Raw genomic sequence first — 16,088 nt, forward strand, 5'->3', positions numbered from 1 at the left:
GTGTTATTGTGAAATCCACCTTTTTTATGCTAGAAGGTTAGAATGACACAAAACGTAAAGAATAAACAATAACGTCATTGTCCTGTAAATGTAGCCTATGACTTAAGCACACCCATGTATGTAAATCAAATATCTGCTTCTAATGTAAATGTGTTGGTGGTTTCAGTCTTGGTTTCATCCACCCCATGGTTGTGGACAAAGCCATTTTCTAGGTTGATTGAGGGATCCAGGAAAGAGGGGAGGAGGCTTCCATACCAACAAATTATTTTTTCCCTTCCTGACAGAGGATCAAAGAGATAGATAAGACCGGGTGCAAACAGATGACACACAGACACAGCACCCTACAACAAAACCAAGCAAATGATTGAAACTGCAGCTTCACATTGTGTGTGTGTGTGCGCACGTGTGTGTGTGCATGTGCGTATTTGTGTGTGTGTGTGTGTGTGTGAAAGGTTAGAATAAATTACTTTTATAAGTGCATGCTCTCAAACAGTTGTCTTTACACCTCTAGCATCACTCACCAATGAACATAAAGCTCTCACGGATGGTCGAGTCAGGCTGACAACAAACATTTGAGAGCATGTTTTCATCTCCAGTGTCATCTCCAGGTCACTTGAGAGAGCTTGTGTGTGTCTGTCAGTGTGTGGGTCCTTAATTGCTCACAGAGGGCCAGTAGGCCTATGGTTTACATGCACAGCGTTCTGCGAGTATCAAAGGAAGCAGAAGAGACTGGAGGAACCTGTCACGATCGTCATAATGAGCGGACCAAGGCGCAGCGTGATATGAGTACATACTCTTTAATAGTGTACTAGCAACACGATACAAAATACAAAACAACAAAACGAAACGTGAAGTCCTCGGTCATGAACACAAACCAACACGGAACAAGATCCCACCAAACACAAGTGCACAACAGGCTGCCTAAGTATGGTTCCCAATCAGAGACAACAAGCAACAGCTGATTCTCGTTGCCTCTGATTGAGAACCACCCCAGCCAACATAGAAACACATAACCTAGAACAGAACATAGAAAACGAAACATAGACACTACACAAAGAAACTAACACCCTGGCTCAACATACAAGAGTCCCCAGAGCCAGGGCGTGACAGAACCAGCAGAGCAGGCACATAGATACTAGACTAGAGCATTCCCTGGGGTCTTATGGAATTTTTGGATAGAGAGGAAACTGAAGTTATCCTTTTTAGATAAAACTACACTAAATATATTAACGTCAACAAATAATTTATTAAAACACACTATTTTGTAATGAAGGTCTACAGTAGCCTCAACAGCACTCTGTAGGGTAGCATCATTGTGTAGCCGGAGGACAGCTAGTTTCTGTCCTCTTCTGGGTACATTGACTTCAATACAGAACCTAGGAGGCTCGTGGTTCTCATCCCCTTCCATGAGAGGAGGAGAGTGCGTAGATCAAATCAAATCAAATTAAATGTTATTTGCCACATGCGCCGAATACAACAGGTGTAGACATTACAATGAAATGCTTACTTACAAGCCCTTAACCAACAACGCAGTTTTTAAGAAAAAAAGAATAAGAAAAAAGTGTTAAGTAAAAAATAGATAAGTAAAAAATAAATAATAATAATAATTAAAGAGCAGCAGTAAAATAACATAACAGTTGGGAGGCTATATACAGGTGGTACCGGTACAGAGTCAAAGTGCGAGGGCACCGGTTAGTCGAGGTAATTGAGGTAAAATGTACATGTGGGTAGAGTTAAAGTGACTATGCATAAATAATAAACAGAAAAAGGATGCAAGAAGGAATTATACAACAATCAAAGGGATCATGCTGTTTGTATGTGGCTGCTATGAAAGTGAACTGTGTTTGCGTGTGATCAGGGGTGTATTCATTCGGCCTATTCTGTTAAACAGAAGCAAACAGAATGAAATATGGATAAACATACCTGAATCTGTCCAATAGAAACTCTTGTTTGGAACAGTTGGACTAATGATCACACCCTAGATCAGCTAGATGCAGGCAAGAGTGTGCAAGGTGGTATTGAATGTGTAAATGTCTGTCACCTTGATTACTCAAATTTCTCTCGACCTGTGCACGTAGTAAACTTTATTTCATAGGCTAGGTTGTAGCAACCTCATGATGGGTAAAAGGAAAATTTGAGTATCATGTAGTAGCCTAAACCTACTGATGTTACATTGAGCTGGGTGAATGGAATATGAATGACAGTCATCCAATATGCTGTAATAGAAATAAGACCATGCTCAGAAATTTTTTTGCGTCCTCCCTCATCTTAAATGGCGCCGACCGCCACTGTTGTGTGTGTGTGGCCGGCACCTTTTACAGAACTTACCAGCTACTTTTCCTCTCCCACAGCCTCCCAAGGCCGTATACAATCTTACAGAACATCTTGATATTTACTGAGCTTGTCCTTGACTCCACCTTATTCACACTGTTTGTCTGCACACTTTATGCTCTTACTCACACAGGAAAACACATTGCAAAAACAACACAATGCTATAGAGCAGCCACAGAATTGTTTACAGGCAGAACAGTCATAGTGATAAGTAGTGTGTATGTATTGTGTTCAGAGGCCTGGCTAAATGTAAATATAAAATGCTGTTGCCATCATATAACATGGTATTACTCAGGCTATGACAAGAGGTGTAGTGGATGGTTGCCCAACAGTTTACCCACCTATTTGCATTGAAAGTATAGGGAGTGTTTCTGTTTTCACTGCGACCGGCAATCGGAGTTTACCCACCTATTTTCTTATCACTACATCACTGGCTATGACTCATCTGGCCAGACCAGGAATGGCAGAAGTACAGCGCTTCCTAACCACAATTTCCCTATTTACAAATTAAGAAAAAACAGATGATGTTATCCTCCTGAGGCAGATGAACTGGCCAATCAGCAGTCTACTCACATTCATATTTTTAATGACCAGTATACGCCCACACCATTCTGTTGTTGGGGTACGCCCATGCCATTCCAACACAGAAAAGCAGCTTTTTAACATACTTAAAAAATATATATATGGAAAGAAAACGAATTCACTCATATTGTTGTTAATTAGAGGAAACACTGGAAAGTTACTTTAAGAGATAGCCTATATCATATTAAGGAGAGAGCATGTATGGACATAATTTGCTATTCAGACAAAGTTTAGTATGCCCATAAATGTGTGTTTTCACGTGTTTTCCGGATGTGTTTAATTTTCAAACCCATCGTATATATGCTTTAAACCATTATAGATCTGCAAACTGAAATGTTGGTGTTGTTGTCTTAATTGGAAGGCTGATTATGAGATGGTTGAGAGGGATCGGATTCTTCTGGAGGTTGTTGAGGCCTGATGATAGTTCAGGCCAGAGTAGCCTCTGCGCTGCCGAGTCCCCAACAAGTGGATGTTTCAGTTTTCAAGGGAAATAGAAAGAGAACTTCTGCTTTTGGACGTTAACAAGACGACACTCCATCTTAACTCCTCCTCCACATTTACTGGATTGGATGAACAGTACAGAAGAGAACATCCCCTGATGTTCTCGTCAAGACCAGTATGTAGGGGTTCTAGTTTCAGGCATTTATTTTACGCCTCCTACGTTAGGTTCGGCCAGAGAGAGAGAACGTTAAGTGAGAGAGACCCCATCGCCCCTCTCTGGCTGGTGGTGAATAGAAAGGATTGTTTGAACCCACTGTGAATTGGCGGTGCGAGCCTCTCATCACGTGCACACCCTGTTGGTGATGTGTTACATGGAAAGATGTGGGCTAATAGCCTCTGTAGCCTCACTGTATGTAAATATAACAGGTCTCAGACAGAGATAAATAATATCTGTAAGTTATGGCTCAAAAGTAGAGTTGCGGACAGATATATTGACACCTTTCCCTATCTTCAAATAATAAACAACTTTTGGTATATTCACCTTGTTACTGGATTGTCAACATTGCAGAACCAATTTTATTTTTGTAAACTTTTGTAAACTAATTATTGTGTTTATTTTTATAGGGGGTAGATCAGCTTTAATATTGCAGATAGATTGTGGCTTCTATATTGTCTGCATCATTTACAATCCACCATATATATTATTTGAAAATATATATTTTCCTTCTTTATTATTGGACAAAATTATTGACACCCCGGAGCTGCAAAGCCTTAGGCCAAGATAACCGCCAACAAATTCTTGCAGCCATCATTGAGTATGTTTACATGCACATTAATAATTCGATATTAAACTGATTATGGCAGAAGGCCAAGTATGGCATTAGTCATGTAAACACCTTATTCTGCTTATCTTAATCGGCGTAATGTCATAATTGATGTAATTGATGCAACTTTTGAATTATAAATTAATGTAAACATCTTAATGAATGTTACAGTGGTGTGTTTGATCTGCGCATGTGCTAGCACCGGTAGCACAAGCCTCCCTCTTATGCATGAGTGAGTTCGGTGAGTTCGGAAAAACTGAATGTATGCAGCTTAGAAATAGTTTTCACATACAAACATTATATGTCCGAACTCAGAACTAATTAGTCTTCACAAAAATAACATGGTCACTGTGGTAGAACATTTATTTTGATCAGCGATTTTCTGCATCAAAAGTCCCATCAGGCAGCCAGATTTTTAATGAAGCACCCTCCCTACAATCAAAGATTTGGAAGCTTTGATAATGCTGTGGGGTTACTTTGCTGCCTCTGGTACTGGGGTCCTTGAATGATCATGAGGTGTTTTTTAGTCCAATGTTCAACGCAGAGTCTAAAAACTGGGTCTCCATTGAAGGTTGTGGGTCTTCCAGCAGGACAACGATCAAAAAGCCAAACACACATCATAAAGCACCCAGGAATGGTTAAGAAGTGAAACTGGACGGTTCTGGAGTGACCAGTGAAGAGTCCAGATCTGAATCACATCCAAAACCTATGGCGAAATCTGAAAACAGCAGTTGGTGGAGGGCACCCATCAAATATTGAAGACTTAGAGCAGTTTGCTTCTGAAAAGTGGGACAAATTGTCAGTTGAAAGGTGCAGCAAGCTCATTGATGGCTACAATAAGCATTTGTCTGCAGTTATCTTGGCAAAGGCTGTGCAACCAAGTACTAGCTCCGGGGTGCCAATAATTTTGTCCATGGCATTTGGCTTTATTTTCTAAATGAAAATTGTAAACTTAAGTTTACAAAAGTAAAATTGGTTCTGCAATGTGTGGTGATCAAATGTTTATTTTCAATTTCAAGTTATTTTAGAAGAAATAGGGAATTATTTAAGAAAAGTGCAAGGGTGCCAATATATTTGGCCGCAGCTGAATCATATCTTTGGCATCATCTAGGCCTCTTCAACTCCTTTTCTGTCTGTTCTTGATCACTACACTATTGCTACAATTATAGTTTTAGAAGGACTGAAGCCTCTGTGGTTCCCACAGTTGACTGTCATGTTTTGTCATGTCATTCTTAATCTTCGCTGTTAAATCACTCTTAATCTCACATTACTGGTATCGATGTAAACAACTTCCTAACTGACAGTGTATGTACGTGTGTGTGTGCATGTGTGGGAAGCTGGTATCGCTAAAAACAACTTCCTGACTGACAGTGTATGTGTAGGGTTAGTTGATTTAAGAGATAATGCCAGATAAGCCAGTGTTTGGAGGACATATTGGCACAAGTGTTGTTACTGGAAAACGACTTTGGGCGCACTAGAGCGCATTACATACATTCGCTCTGAGGTTTAAACTGCATTTTAAACTGGGTGGTTCAAGCCCTGAATGCTGATTGGCTGAGAGGCGTGGTATATCAGACCGTATACAACGGGTATGAAAAAGCATTTATTTTAACTGCTCTAATTAAGTTGGTAACCGGTTTATAATAGCAATAAGGCATCTCAGGGGTTTGTGGTATATTGCCAATATACCACGGCTAAGTGCTGTATCCAGTCACTCCGCGTTGCGTCGTGCGTAAGAACAGCCCTTAGCCGTGGTATATTGCCCATATACCACACCTCCTCGGGCCTTATTGCTTAATTATAATGTTGAATTTGCTTAATGAAAGCTCTATCAAGTGAAGTGTTGTTGCAATGCTCAGTTCTTGGGTCTAGATGGCTGCCTGAGTGGAAATTTGAAATGGAAGTTGTGGAACTCCCTCGTGTGGTTCTTTTATGGGGAAAAGTCCTCAATGAAACTGACATGAAATGTGGAAAATGATACATTTGTCTCTGTTGGCCATTGTAGTATCTGAACAGTTTATAATTTTGGCTGACGTTTGCAAATGGTGTGTTAGATGAACTTTACTTTGCCTTGCTGAAACATCTGGAAATCATTACTATAGGGCCCCCCTGAAACAGAGGAGACTTGAATATGTGGAAGCCAGGGATTGGTCTATTCAAAACACCCATATTATGTTACATAGGATAAATACCATGTTTGAACAAAGGACTGGGAGTATAATCATTTTTAGATTGGGTTAGTTGTTCTCCGGATTTCTGCAGAAATCTGTAAATTGACGCTGGAACCTTTGATATAATAAACCTTTATAATCAAGTACAGTGTCAGCGGATTCCTTGTCTACACAGCATATCAGCATCGTTGTCTCGACACCACACCATCAAGTAACCTATTCATTTATATGCCATTTTAGGCTACCATTTGATACAATAAATGTAACGGTTCTCTAAGACCGAACCCAGAAGCAGACCAGGACAAGGTGAGTTGAACGAAGGTGAATGTTTATTTACAGATTCAAAAGGATGCAGAATAATCCAGGAGACGGAGCGGGTGGCGGAGATGAGTAGGTGGAGGTGAAGTGGCAGATTAAATGATGGCACGGCAGGGGTTGGGTGAAGGTTCCGGGAGAATGACTGTAGACAGAAAAAAACGGAGGTAAGTACAAGGCAGGTCAACAAGGTGCAAAAACAACAAAACTAACGCTAGTACTCAGAGGCTGATACGCTGGCAAAACATACTGTTAATGGCTAACGATCCGGCAGGGAATGGATGTCAGGTCAGAGCTTAAGAAGGGGTGATGATCAGGACCAGGTGTGCCGAGGCTGATGAGAAGCAGGTGCGGGTAATCGAGAGATCACCCGCCTAGCAACATCGCCCGGCAACCGGACAGGATGCGTTCAGGAACCTTCGGGAAACAGGAGATACCGAGCAGAAACACGGCAACACAGGCAGGAACAGACTCAGGACGCAGGGTTCATGACAATAAATATGTTGAAATGACGATATCACTGGAGTCATTGCAAATCAATTTGTGCCACTTGTGTAGCCTACCTGGAGCTGGCAAACCAATTTAGTAAATATCCTATAACTTCAGTTTATTGTTGTTGTAGCCTTATGTTATTATGCAATTATTAATGGACATGTTTAGTTAATTAAATTGGAAGTTATCAAAGCATTATTGCAATTGCTGATCAGTAGTTAGAACGCATTAGATTGACTGTAACAGTAGTCAGATCAGTAGTCAGCATATTCAGATCATATACATATTATTAATATTTAATTCAGTGATTGAAATTATGACCCCATCCTCACTAGCCTATATTCCAGCAGGCTATTTGGAAACACAAGCATTTCTTACCTCAAAATCGCCTTGCTATTCATTTTGAATAAATGTGTCTGTTAATTTGAACTAAGCAAGCTGCTAAATCGTTCAGTTTACATCTTGCCTACATCTTGTCTAGGCTACTGTAGACTATCTGAAATGAGATATAGGCCTATCAGGGGCTATAGGCTACCTGCGTTTATCTAGGCAAATCATTGCAAAGTTGATTAGAATCATAAACCCAGATTTTAGTCTGTAACCTATGTCTAATGAAATTACAAATCAATCTCGCAAATGGGCCATTTAAAACGGTTTGTAGTCTTAACGTCTGGCACATAATAACAGCACAATTGCCAGAAAATAGCATACCATTCATTTTTTTATGTTCGTTCAAGTGTTTCTTGCTCAGAGATTTCGAGATCCTCTGTCCAACTTTCATCACTCAAACTCTCCTGTCTGATGTATCTATAGTTATGCACATGTGCAAAGGGGATTTATTTACAATTATAAACCTGGTTCGAGCCCTGAATGCTGATTGGCTGCAAGCCGTGGTATATCAGACCATATACCATAGGTATGACAAAAAATACTTTTTACTGTTCTAATTACTTTGGTAACCAGTTTACAATAGCAAAAGGCATCCAGGGGGTTGTGGTATATTGCCAATATACCACCCCTAACGGCTGAATCCAGGCACGTGTTGCGTCGTGCTTAAGAACAGCCCTTAGCCATGGTATATTGGCCATATACCATACCCCCTTGTGCCTTATTACTTAATCATAGCAGTCAAACAAGTTAAATCGACATCCATTGATGGAAAATTATCTGGCGAGTTTAATAAGGGTGAATTATCTTTTTTCTTGCGACATATTCAAATTCCTTTTATGTCATGTCATAGCTCGCAATAATTATTATTTTGACGAAATCCTAATTTTGCTTCTAACGTCATCATTACAAGTTATTACGATAGTCCTTCTTAATTGGCTTGATAACGTTATGGAAAAAGGGTTTATTGTATAAATATGGCAACTCCTCTCCTTCTGTGAAAAAAAAATTGGGCTAGTTTTCAGGCCTTTTGGGCGGGTTTTGAGTGGTCATTGGACTGGAAATTTTAGCGGACATGGAACTACAGCAAAGGGAAGTAAAAACTGTCACTATTGGACATAGACTTAATGTCATTCATATACCGAGATAGTAGCAGTGTGAACGGACAGTGACAGTGTGAAGTTGGCAACAATAACAATTAACCACAGTAGCAGACAGTGTAGCATTTGCAAATACAGCTATTCTGGAAACTCATGAGCTGGAACATATTGCTAGCTCTGACTAGAGAAGCAGATTACTAACTCCTTCTAGCTGAAGATAATTTGTTTGGTGACTGATATGAGCAAAGCAGACTTGTGATTTCACAGTGACTCTAAGATAAAACATGTTTAGCTCATTGGCGAAAGGAGTTCCATGAAAGGAGCTGAAAGGACATTGTCATTGAAGACAGTTTATTGAGTCGTTGGTTTATTTAGTTGAACAGGACTGAGTTGAAACAAAAACGTTATTATTTTATTTTATTGACAATTTCATTTACTTACTTTCAGGTTATCTGATAATCAAAGGTTGATTATCTACAAGGTCATGGATTGGATCACTGTTTGGATATTTCACCAACTAGTGTTGAACTATTTTTGTATTGGTTATTGAGGGTTACTGAGTGTGAGAAATACTTTGTTACGCCTTTTTGAATACTGTATGTGGTTTTGAGAAACTACTGTTTATTTTTGAGTCTTTAATGCTGATGGTTGGATAAATCATTCTACTACTCTTTATTATTTTAATTGAGTTTTATCAGTCTGAAGCTAAATCACAGTGATAGATGGTATACATTGACTATTGAGGCACCATAATGTTGCTCTTGACTAGCAAGACTCTCGACTCTATACCACTACTCCTAGTGGATGAACATTGTTTATGTGAGACATTCTATAATTCTAAATGGAGAATAGAAGAGACTGATACACTTTATGTGACTGGGTGGAATTAAACCAAATAATTCTAAACGTTTGTCTGGACTCATTGTGTGGATTGATTAATAGAGACCATACCATTGCACTCCTATATATGCTTGCATGTGTGTGTGCGTGCGCGTGTGTGCGTGTTTGGGAAGCTGTAGTACTGTTGACAGCAGAGGCAAAAAGCAGTAACTGCACAAACAGTGAAACTGAGAAAAATGGTTTTAAAGTTTATTTGTTGTCCAGCTAAATATGTTTTAGGTAGATAAGTGATGATGCACTAATGTATTTTCTATTATGAAGTATACTGAACACAAATGTAAATGCAACATGCAACAATTAAAATGATTTTACTGAGTTACAGTTCATACACGGAAATCAGTCAATTGAAATAAATAAATTAGGCCATAATCTATGGATTTCACATGAGTGGGCAGGGACGCAGCCATGGGTGGGCCTGGGAGGGCATAGGCCCACCCACTTGGGAGTCAGGCCCACCCACTGGGGAGCCAGGCCCAGCCAATCAAAATTAGTTTTTCCCCACAAAAGGGAAAGTATTCACCCCTCATGGCATTTTTCCTATTTTATTGCCTTACAATCTGGAATTAAAATGGATTTTTTGGGGGGTTGTATCATTTGATTTACACAACATGCCTACCACTTTGAAGATGCAAAATATTTTTTCTAGTGAAATAAACAAGAAATAAAAAACTTGAGCGTGCATAACTATTCACTTTGGCCACTCTTCCGTAAAGCCCAGCTCTGTGGAGTGTACGGCTTAAAGTGGTCCTATGGATAGATACTCCAATCTCCGCTGTGGAGCTTTGCAGCTCCTTCAGGGATATCTTTGGTCTCTTTGTTGCCTCTCTGATTAATGCCCTCCTTGCCTGGTCCGTGAGTTTTGGTGGGTGGCCCTCTCTTGGCAGGTTTGTTGTGGTGCCATATTATTTCCAGATTTAATTGTGCTCCGTGGGATGTTCAAAGTTTCTGATATTTTTTTTTATAACCCAACCCTGATCTGTACTTCTCCACAACTTTGTCCCTGACCTGTTTGGAAAGCTCCTTGGTCTTCATGTTGCCGCTTGCTTGGTGGTGCCCCTTGCTTAGTGGTGTTGCAGAGTCTGGGCCTTTCAGAACAGGTGTATATATACTGAGATCATGTGACAGATCATGTGACACTTAGATTACACACAGGTGGACTTTATTTTACTAATTATGTGACTTCTGAAGGTAAATGGTGTCACCAGATCTTATTTAGGGGCTTCATAGCAAAGGGGATGAATACATATGCACACACCACTTTTCTGTTATTAATTTTTTTTAATTTTTTGAAACAAGTAATTTTTTTCATTTCACTTCACCAATTTGTCCATTACATGAAATCCAAATAAAATGACAGGTTGTAATATAACAAAATAGGAAAAACGGCAAGGGGGATGAATACTTTTGCAAGGCACTGTAAATACTCCTCAGTTTCATCAGCTGTCCGGGTGGCTGGTCTCAGACGATCCCGCAGGTGAAGAGACCGGATGTAGAGGTCTTGGGCTGGCGTGGTCTGCAGTTGGGAGGTCATTTGGACGTACTGCCAAATTCTCTAATATGACGTTGAAGCCGGCTTATGGTAGAGAAATGAACATGGTGGACATTCCTGCAGTCAGCATGCCAATTGCACACTCCTCCAATACTTGAGACATCTGTGGCATTGTGTTGTGTGACAAAACTACACATTTTAGAGTGGCCTTTTATTGTCCCCAGCACAAGGTGCACCTGTGTAATGATCATGCTCTTTAATCAGCTTTTGATATGCCACACTTGTCAGGTGGATGGATTATCTTGGCAAAGGAGAAATGCTCACTAAACAAATTTGTGCACAAAATTTGAGAGAAATACACTTTTTATGCGTATGGAAAATTTCTGGGAACTTTTCTTTCAGCTCATGAAAAATTGGACCAAGACTTTACATGTTGCGTTCATTTTTTTGTTCAGTATAATTTTGTATGCATATCAACCATGACCACTGATCTGAACTATGAACCCTAAAATGGAGATACTGCACACTGCCTTTGTATGATTTTAAACTAGGTTATATGAGTTTGCAAAAGCAAAGTGCAGTACTGATAGATTAATTATTAATTACTAATTATTACAGCCTGAAACTGTGTGGAATGTGTTAGAATGTGTGAGTGTAGGACCAGTAAAGACTATGACATTCAGAAATGTGAGTAAGAGTTAGGCCAGACAAAGGACAAGGAGAACTGTCTACAGACAACTGAGAAACCAAGATAAAGAGGCCTCCCAATTTAGGGAGGATGCGATAACTGCACCTGGCCGACCAAGGAGTAGGCTATGATAAGAAAGTGTGTATGTATGTGTGTGTGTATGCATGTGTGTGTGTGTGTATGTATGTGTGTGTATGCATGTGTGTATATGTGTGTGTGTGTGAACTGATGGTCAGGAGAGCAGTTTTAGAGTGGAAAACTACAGCCCGCCTACAGAGGGGAGGGATGTTTTTGTATGACGTATGAGTATAAAAGATGGACTCTGAAATTGTGATGGCAGAATTCTCAATGAATAAATATCTCTGAGTATGCAGACCGGGACTCTGTCCGTTACTTAAATCCCAAAAGACTTACAACCTTTTGGGAGACGCACAGAGACACTGAAATAGTTTGTTAAATAATTCGCATAACAAGTACCTACAATCAAAATGTGTTTAACAAACAAAGAGTTGAGAGTTCAAACCATATTCCTACTGTATTTAATGGCTTCATGAAGTTATGTTTTCATGTAACCCCAAGCACGTTGTTTACAGAATGTTTATATTTATTTATATTTGACTTTCTGCAGTATCTATATTCAAAATGTGTTTATCCAACTATATATATATCTTTTTTTTTTTCTTCTGTTTGACTTTCTATGGTAATATATTTAACTTAGGGGTCATACGTCAGATCAGTGGTCATGGTTGATATGCATAAAAAATGTCTTCATAATAAGATAATACATCAGTGCATTATCATATATGTACCTACAACATAAACAAAACATTTGTGTCCATGTATGCTGATGATTCAACCATATACAGTGGGGGAAAAAAGTATTTAGTCAGCCACCAATTGTGCAAGTTCTCCCACTTAAAAAGATGAGAGAGGCCTGTAATTTTCATCATAGGTACACGTCAACTATGACAGACAAAATGAGACAAAAAAAATCCAGAAAATCACATTGTAGGATTTTTAATGAATTTATTGGCATATGATGGTGGAAAATAAGTATTTGGTCAATAACAAAAGTTTCTCAATACTTTTTATATACCCTTTGTCGGCAATGACACAGGTCAAACGTTTTCTGTAAGTCTTCACAAGGTTTTCACACACTGTTGCTGGTATTTTGGCCCATTCCTCCATGCAGATCTCCTCTAGAGCAGTGATGTTTTGGGGCTGTCACTGGGCAACACAGACTTTCAACTCCCTCCAAAGATTTTCTATGGGGTTGAGATCTGGAGACTGGCTAGGCCACTCCAGGACCTTGAAATGCTTCTTACGAAGCCACTCCTTCGTTGCCCGGGCGGTGTGTTTGGGATCATTGTCATGCTGAAAGACCCAGCCACGTTTCATCTTCAATGCCCTTGCTGATGGAAGGAGGGTTTCACTCAAAATCTCACGATACATGGCCCCATTCATTCTTTCCTTTACACGGATCAGTCGTCCTGGTCCCTTTGCAGAAAAAACAGCCCCAAAGCATGATGTTTCCAACCCCATGCTTCACAGTAGGTATGGTGTTCTTTGGATGCAACTCAGCATTCTTTGTCCTCCAAACATGACGAGTTGAGTTTTTACCAAAAAGTTATATTTTTGTTTCATCAGACCATATGACATTCTCCCAATCCTCTTCTGGATCATCCAAATGCACTTCAGACGGGCCTGGACATGTACTGGCTTAAGCAGGGGGACACGTCTCGCATTGCAGGATTTGAGTCCCTGGCGGCGTAGTGTGTTACTGATGGTTGGCTTTGTTACTTTGGTCCCAGCTCTCTGCAGGTCATTCACTAGGTCCCCCGTGTGGTTCTGGGATTTTTGCTCACCGTTCTTGTGATCATTTTGACCCCACGGGGGTGAGATCTTGCGTGGAGCCCCAGATCGAGGGAGATTATCAGTGGTCTTGTATGTCTTCCATTTCCTAATAATTGCTCCCACAGTTGATTTCTTCAAACCAAGCTGCTTACCTATTGCAGATTCAGTCTTCCCAGCCTGGTGCAGGTCTACAATTTTGTTTTTGGTGTCCTTTGACAGCTCTTTGGTCTTGGCCATTGTGAAATTTGGAGTGTGACTGTTTGAGGTTGTGGACAGGTGTCTTTTATACTGATAACAAGTTCAAACAGGTGCCATTAATACAGGTAACGAGTGGAGGACAGAGGAGCCTCTTAAAGAATAAGTTACAGGTCTGTGAGAGCCAGAAATCTTGCTTGTTTGTAGGTGACCAAATACTTATTTTCCACCATAATTTGCAAATAAATTCATTAAAAATCCTACAATGGGATTTTCTGGATTTTTTTTCCTCAATTTGTCTGTCATAGTTGACGTGTACCTATGATGAAAATTACAGGCCTCTCTCATCTTTTTAAGTGGGAGAATTTGCACAATTGGTGGCTGACTAAATACTTTTTTCCCCACTGTACTCATCAGCAACCACAGCTAATGAAGTCACTGAAACCCTTAATAAAGAGTTGCAGTCTGTTTTGGAATGGGTGGCCAGTAATAAACTGGTCCTGAACATCTCTAAAACTAAGAGCATTGGATTTGGTACAATTCATTCCCTAAATTCTAGACCACAGCTGAATCTGGTACTGAATGGTGTGGCTGTTGAACAAGTTGAGAAGACTAAATTACTTTCCGTTACCTTAGATTGTAAACTGTCATAGTCAAAACATATACAGTGCATTTGGAAAGTATTCAGACCCCTTGACTTTCCCCACATTTTGTTATATTACAGCCTTATTGTAAAATGGAAAAAATAAATATATATATAGAGTATGTTGTGGAAAATAACCACTATCCTTTATTACAAATAAGGTCTTACAGAGTTTTTGTTGCATCAAGAAATGACTTTATTAAAGTTTCAACAAAGCCGATACCAGTCTGCAGAGTGGCACCCTGTTCTCTCTCTCTCATGTCCCATTATATTCCATCATCCCCAACTCTTCTAGCTCTAAATCCCTCCCTCTTCAGTTTCCCGCTCTTTATCACTCCACGCCCACTTCCTTTGTCTCTGAGGGCGACTAAACTCGACTTTTATTATGCACATAATACTCCAACCAATCACTCACTCCCCTGTCTTGCACACACACTCTTGTTTAGTTTAAACATGACAAGGCCCTAACATACACAAACCTCATGTCACACCCTGGCTCTGGGACTCTATATGTTGAGCCAGGGTGTGTTCATTCTATGTGTTCTATTTCTATGTTGGGGGTTCTAGATTGTGTATTTCTTTGTTGGCCTGAGTGACTCCCAATCAGAGGCAACGAGTGTCAGCTGTTGGCTGGTTGTCTCTGATTGGGAGCCATATTTATACTGTCTGTTTTCCTTTTGTGTTTGTGGGTTCTTGTTCCGTGTCGGTCATTGTTACCGTGGACTTCACGAGTCGTTTATTGTTTTGTTGTTTCGTGTGTGCACTTTAATTAAATAAAGTAATCATGTTCGTTCATCACGCTGCGCATTGGTCTCTCCCTGACGGTCGTGACACCTCACCCCATCATGCTGTAATCAATCAGGAAGATACCAAGGAGACAAAGGTCTAGCCCAAACTCCATTCAACCCTGGTGCTGCTCCCTTCATGGTGTTTGAAGAGAGAGTCAAAAGGCCACAAGCTAGTTTCAGTCTCTCATTGGATAAGACAGCCATGGATTGAAGTAAGAGCAAGCAATTTGACCCTAGGGCAGATCTCCTCTCTACTCCCACACACACACAGTGAAATGCCCCAATTAAATTCCTGGCCCAGTAACAAATAATTCTAACTCAATGTTCGTGATTAACCCAGTTCTATCTCCTAATCTCCTAACAGCTCAAATAAGCAAAGACAAATGACAGTCCATCATTATGTTAAGACATGAAGGTCAGTCAATACGGAACATTTCAAGAACTTTGAAAGTTTCTTCAAGTGCAGTCGCAAAAACCATCAAGCGCTATGATGAAAGTGGCTCTCATGAAGACCACCACAGGAATGGAAGACCCAGAGTTAATCTGCTGCAGAGGTTAAGTTCATTATAGTTATCGTTTGGTCTGGAATCCAAATTGGAGATTTTTGGTTCCAACCGCCGTGTCTTTGTGAGACGCGGTGTGGGTGAACGGATGATTGCATGTGTAGTTCCCACTGTAAAGCTTGGAGGAAGAGGTGTTATGGTTTTGGGGTGCTTTGCTGGTGACACTGTCTGTGATTTATTTAGAATTCAAGGCACACTTAACCAGCATGGCTACCACAGCATTCTGCAGCGATACGCCATCCCATCTGGTTTGGGCTTAGTGGGACTATCACTTGTTTTTCATCAGGACAATGACCCAACACACCTCCAGGCTGTGTAAGGGCTA

The sequence above is a fragment of the Coregonus clupeaformis genome, chromosome 12 (assembly GCF_020615455.1).
Source record: "Coregonus clupeaformis isolate EN_2021a chromosome 12, ASM2061545v1, whole genome shotgun sequence".
NCBI classification, from domain to species: Eukaryota; Metazoa; Chordata; class Actinopteri; order Salmoniformes; family Salmonidae; genus Coregonus; species Coregonus clupeaformis.